Here is a 6000-nt window from a genome sequence, read left to right on the forward strand (position 1 = left end):
TTTTCAGTCAAAAGTAATCAATGTTCTTGTCTCTCAGAAGAGATGACAATTTTGATTTTTTTTCTAGAGAAACATATGAAAGGATTGCTACAGCTCCCAATTTTGTCAATCACCAGCGAGGGAAAAATGTCAGCAAAACTTCTCATGCACTCTTTTCTTCCAATTAACTTATATTTTCACGATAAAAATATTCTACTTAAATTAATTTACCTCCTCACCTAAATTATTCTTAATGCCATTTCTTTTTACAGAACTACCACAGTGCTTTTTTGGTTATTTTACTTTGTTATGGGGGAATGAGGTAAATAATCAGTTCTTTTGCAGGGAGCTCTATGCCTACTCCTTGTTCCTGTTTGGCAGATTCAAATGGATATGCCAATACCCAACAAAGATCAGTTTCACTTTTAAAGTCTCATGTTCATTTTATCTCACAGTTAATGCCAATTTCACACCTCCCAGCAGCACATGATGCCACCAATATTTTCTTTTGTGAAAATAATTCTTTCTAGAGTTTTATTTGGAGTGACAGTGACAGAGCCACAACTACTCTACCCTATGCGTAGATAAAAAAAGGTTGTTACAGGGGATATATCTCCTTATATCACCCAAAAGATACCCCTCATTACAACACAAATCTCATCTACAAAGAGCCACATTACTAACAGAAGAAAAATGTTAATATGCTTCATCACATGCTATCATATTTTTCCATTTTCACTACAAATGATACTTCTATGCATATGACTGCGTAGGAAAAAATATTGGTTTATAGAGCTAAATAGATGATTCACCTTTGGAACTGAACAAACTACTCCCCTACTCCAAAAAACATATGTATTAATGTACGTATGTATTATTTTCCTCCTCATAAAAGTGAAGCGTAGCTTAAATAGATGCTAAATCTGATTCCATGCCCCTGGAAGCAAAATGAGACTTCTTTAAGTTATTATAAAGAAAATTTTAACAAAGTGTACTGCATACAAATGGCATTTAAAAGAGTAATCACTCAGACACTGATTTGTATTTTCCAGAACTTTTCATTACCTTTAATTACCTTCAGAATGCATCAGAAATATTCCCTATCTCTCATAGTACTACTAACAAAACAAGTAAGAACACATAAAATATGGTATTAACATCTTCTATTTGATTGAAAATATACAGACCAAATAAAACATAAAGCCAAGGGGATATTAAAAACTCAATGGATCAACATCAAAAAAATCCCTTCATATGCTGACACATTTCATTATATGAACAAGTATATTTTCTTTTTCTTTCAAGTTAATGGCATTGATCACTTTTTAATTAAAGGCATCTAATAGAACAAATGCAAAAGATGGCAACAAAGAAAAAATAATAGGGTTCAAATATATCTGCATAAAAATCCAGATCTTCAATGGATATAAATTAGTTCAGAAGCTTAGAAATAAATAAGATATGCAAATTTGCATATGCAAATGCTCCAAAGTCCAAATCAGAAAAAAATACGAGTTACCGACTACAGATGTTCACATATTAAGTGAATCAGGTGCATTATTTTTTAGATGAAACTGCAAGAATAAAATTTGTTATAAACATAGATACACAAAATTTGAATCAAAGTGCTCAAAGACCTTGTGTTTGGGATTTCATGGCTACAAAATATTGAAATGGAAATTATCCTAATAGAAGTAATTTTGCTTTCTTATTCCCCACATCAGTAGCTGTTATTGGTGAAACTTATGGCCAACTCATTAGAAATAACAAGAAAATAAGAAGGGTACTCTCTGTGTGCCACTTTAGACAATAGTAGTTTAAAAAGAAGAGTATAAACCAAGAAGGAACTGCTTTGTTTTTCTCTCAACATATTTCATGTTTACAGCAGCTAAACAATGTAAACATACTTCATTCCCAATGTCATCACCCTTCCAGTATCTGCAAACAACACAAAAACTAATAAAAGCACATGAAAAAATATTGATTCCTGAAATCTCATGAAAATCTCAGAAAAACCTGATGTCATCTTTCATGACATAAACACAAAGTAACAGGTTCTGATACCACTGGCATATTTTGAAATGCTTTCAAAATATTATTTTGAAAATAATATTTTACTGATTGATACAAATACTAAAATTTGATTGGTCTGAATAAAAATCCCCTTCATGTTTTCCTCACAAATTATTATATCTATTACAAAATCAGCTTTTTTCTAACTTTGCTAATGAACTCCAGGTGTGCACGAAAATTCTGTTTACTAGTGTTCAGTGTCCTCAGAAATCACAAGTTTTCTGCCAATTCTATGGTTAAGGCTCAGCCTGTTTAGATAGGCTCTTGATCAATAATGAAATGTTCTTAATCAAAAAGTTTAAACTTCTGCTCATGGGATATCGAAAGAAACTAACAAGTGTAAGAATTGCTTTTTAGGACATAATTTTGTCTTTACCCCTGTGTTTTAAGAACAAATACCTATGCAGTCAATAAACAGCACTCACCAAGACAAAGCATCAAGGTTGTGTTGGGGGTCCCATCCTGCTAGCAGAAGCAAAAAATCCATAAGAGGACGCCTGGGACATGAGAAAAGCGCAAAATTGCTTTGAGCCACTGCGCTCCCTGATAAATGGCACACTAAGAAAAAGACATTACTTTCCTCCCTCACACTGCTAGTGCTAACGGAAATCTATAATAAGTTATTTTCAAGATCATGCTTCATATTATTTAAATTCTCCCCGAACATATAACCCAAAATCTTAAGAAACAGACAGAAACCCAAGCTGTACTCTAGTACATGGAAAGCTTTCATTACCTACAAGTCACAATACAAAGGATGAGGATGATATAACAGTTACTACAGCCTAGGACACAAGAAAATTAGGTTTGGTTTTCTGACCCTCTCCACACTAAAACTCTCTCTAAAAGGCAGTCAGCTCACCTGGTGTTTGGCTAAGCTAAATCAGAGGCACAGAAGTGTAACACTGTTTCCTTTCTGAGTAGAGAACTCACACGGTTTCTGCAGTATATTTCAATGAAATCTATTTCTCCTCTTGAGATTTCAAAGTAGAAAAACCACGTGTGAGGTAGGAGAGGAGATAGCAGTCCCAGAGTTCACATAGGGGCCAGGTCTGCAGGCCATATGCAGCACACACTTCTATGAATGTTCCCTAGCCTTTAAAAAGAGAATATTATTGCAACAGCTACATCTCATGAATTATGAACACCGCAGACTTTCAATCCCTACAAAGAGAATTCTAAAACCTTGTTGGAGCCCACCTCTCACTGAAGGTAGCTGTGTTTGGAATATTGATCCTAGATATTACATATTAAAAGCACCAAAACCATGTACGCAAACCAAAAAAAAAAAACAACAAAACAAACCACCAAAAAAAACCCCAAAAAAACCAACTAAAAAACAACCCTTTGAATGAGTAAGTTCAAACACCTTGTGTTGTTTAGATTATATCTGGCCAGAAGGAGGTATTTTGGTAGTGCTGTGAGTATAACATGCCTACAGTATGGTGGCCTAACCAAATGGGAGACAAGAATAATAGTATGTCAAGAATCTTGCCAAGATTTAGCTTGACATTAGGAATAGCCCACTCTTGAATAAACCTAATTAATTCCCATTTTATGACCTTGTAACATTGTGCTGGCTGAATGCCTACATATTTCAAACCCTGCCAAGGAGGAGTTAGTGACCTCCAAATCACAGCGATGTGCCATCATTTGGATACAGCACATACTTCATCAAGAAGTAACACAAAGTACTTATAACAAACACCAAACATATGCTGAGCTTCAAGATTTAAAGACTTCTGGAGTGAAATGTTTCAAGATAAGTAGCTTACAAGTATTTACCTTATGCACATTATGACAGTTTTTGATCTTTATGAATATAAAACACACGGGCACACACAATTTTTGGGTAGTTACTGTTGGTTATCCTGAAGGATGACTCATGGCAGCCCATAAAGTCAAATAGAAATGGTTACTAAGGCAGCAAAACCCAGTAAATTAAAAACTATTATAATTTGCCAATCATGTTGTCAGGAGATGGCAAGATCCCTTAAAATAAATCTTGCCATTACTACATTGGTACAGACAGAAAAATGTGACAAAATCTAAAAAATATTTCTTTAATATATAGGTAGAGGAAATCAGTATGAATTTGGATAGATTTCAAAAGTCTAAGAGTGAGAGAAACTAATATAGGCAGTCTTATCAAAATGTATTTTTGTTCATGTGCTTTTATTCAATTTCTCCTTTAACAATTTTTTTTGCATAAAATCAAAATAGTAGAATTCTATTAATCCAACCATACAGGGTAGAAAAGAAGACAAAAAACACTTGCAAGTGACTTCAAGTAAATTTATCTGTATATCTCCATCTTACAAAATTAAGACAATAATGTTCCAGACCATAGGAACCTTGAAGTACCATGGGGTTTCTTAACCTTTTTTTTTGAAAATAAGTTCCTAATGAAAATTTCATTTTTATCTCTTTCATAGACACAAGAGCTTTTATCAGTTTTTAGAGCTTCATTTCATCCCAAGTGAGGATAATCGTGTAAGATTTAAAATATTTTCACAGCATCAAATCTGAAGAAAATAAATTCTCTTTGAGGCAGCGGAGCTGATCAGACAATAAATTGGAGCTATTACTTCTTAAAATATGACACTGAAACACTTATAAAAATTTCTAAAATTAAGTTAATTTTCACAGTATTATTTATGGAAAAAACCAAACAACAAACAAACAGTAGAGAACTATTGCACTATCCAGTAAGGGCACTATGACAGACTTCCTAGGAATCTTTAAAGAAAGTAGAGAAAATGGGGAAATTCAAAATAGAAAAAATCAAACAAACCATACTTTGAAAAATTTCATAAATGCTTATAACTGCTCCCCCAAAATGCTACCTTGAAAAAGACCTTCACTTTTGTTAAAAGAAACCATGCCCACAAAAAGACATCACTTATAAATGAAAATTATAATTTGCCTAACCATTTTTAAATCATCTTCTGTTCAAGTATGTCCTTACCTGTTACATGATATTCACTTGTAATAATTATGAGGTAACACATTTGAAGTCAGTAATCCACACAGGCTTGTGGTTTTGAGCTTTTCTAGAAGCAATTCCTTAGTGAAAAGAAAGCAAGGGTGAAAGATGGAAGTATATTTATTATTAGAAACAGTTGGTGTTCAGACTAATTGGGATATGAAGGGGTGTTAATAAATTCGGGGAGATTAACTTAGTAGGCAAAGCTAGTTTGCCACATTCCTTAAGAAGTGGAATACTGCATTTATTTTAAATCCATAAAAATACAGCTAACAGCAATGGGAAGCAAAAACACATAGAAAAGTAAAATAGTTTCAAAGAATATATGCAACAGATTTTAATAGAATAAAGAGTTACATGGCTTACTGTGAAATGCAGAAAATTATGATTTTTACAGATTAATGTATGTTAGAATTGTGAGGATAATGTGATGTGTATGAAAGCTGTTAATGCTCACCAGCCCAGGCTAGCTCATTGCAGGGAGAACAGGGAAAAAGGTTTTTTTGACAGGTTGAACTTTAAAAGAAGTAGGGTGTTTCAAGCTGCTGAGGAAACCTGGATTGTGAAAATAAATCCCTGAGAGATGGATTATTGGGCAGGTAATGGCAAAAGGCATCTGATAAATTGCAGAGTCATGTGGTAAAGTTACTTATTACATGCCTATGCAATTTGTCACAGTGCTGTCTCATTTATCACTTCCCCATGCAAGATGCATATATTAATATTGCACACTGCTATCATTGCCTGACAGCTTATGATCCTGTTTGTGAAATTCATACATCATTTTTTCCTGCTCTCTCCTATCACAAGATGTTCCATCCTGCTGTATTTCCAGATAAACGCTAAGAATTCCTGACCCACCTGGTGTCATGCTGTATGCTACTAATAATATAGACTACAAGTTATGTATTTTCATATATATAATTTAGGGTCAGTCATTGCCATCCTGTTGCTCACAGATT

At 33.7% G+C, this 6000-nt stretch overlaps 1 long non-coding RNA gene across 3 annotated transcripts in view; it reads right to left on the reverse strand.

The window, feature by feature from the left end:
• The window catches only part of LOC136302657 (uncharacterized), a 32157-nt gene extending 27042 nt beyond the window's left edge, over positions 1-5115 (reverse strand). For 2 of the 3 annotated variants that reach the window (XR_010724106.1, XR_010724104.1), the window contains exon 1: positions 5021-5115. This is a non-coding gene — a long non-coding RNA (uncharacterized lncRNA). Of the gene's footprint in view, positions 1-2477; positions 2550-5020 lie in introns of all 3 variants that reach the window. The other variant, XR_010724105.1, reaches the window with a different exon arrangement.
• Between the last annotated feature and the right edge of the window lie 885 nt (positions 5116-6000).

Source organism: Chamaea fasciata, unplaced genomic scaffold (genome assembly GCF_029207755.1).
Source record: "Chamaea fasciata isolate MVZ Bird 193981 ecotype frontalis unplaced genomic scaffold, bChaFas1.0.hap1 SCAF_1, whole genome shotgun sequence".
In the NCBI taxonomy this organism is placed as follows: Eukaryota; Metazoa; Chordata; class Aves; order Passeriformes; family Sylviidae; genus Chamaea; species Chamaea fasciata.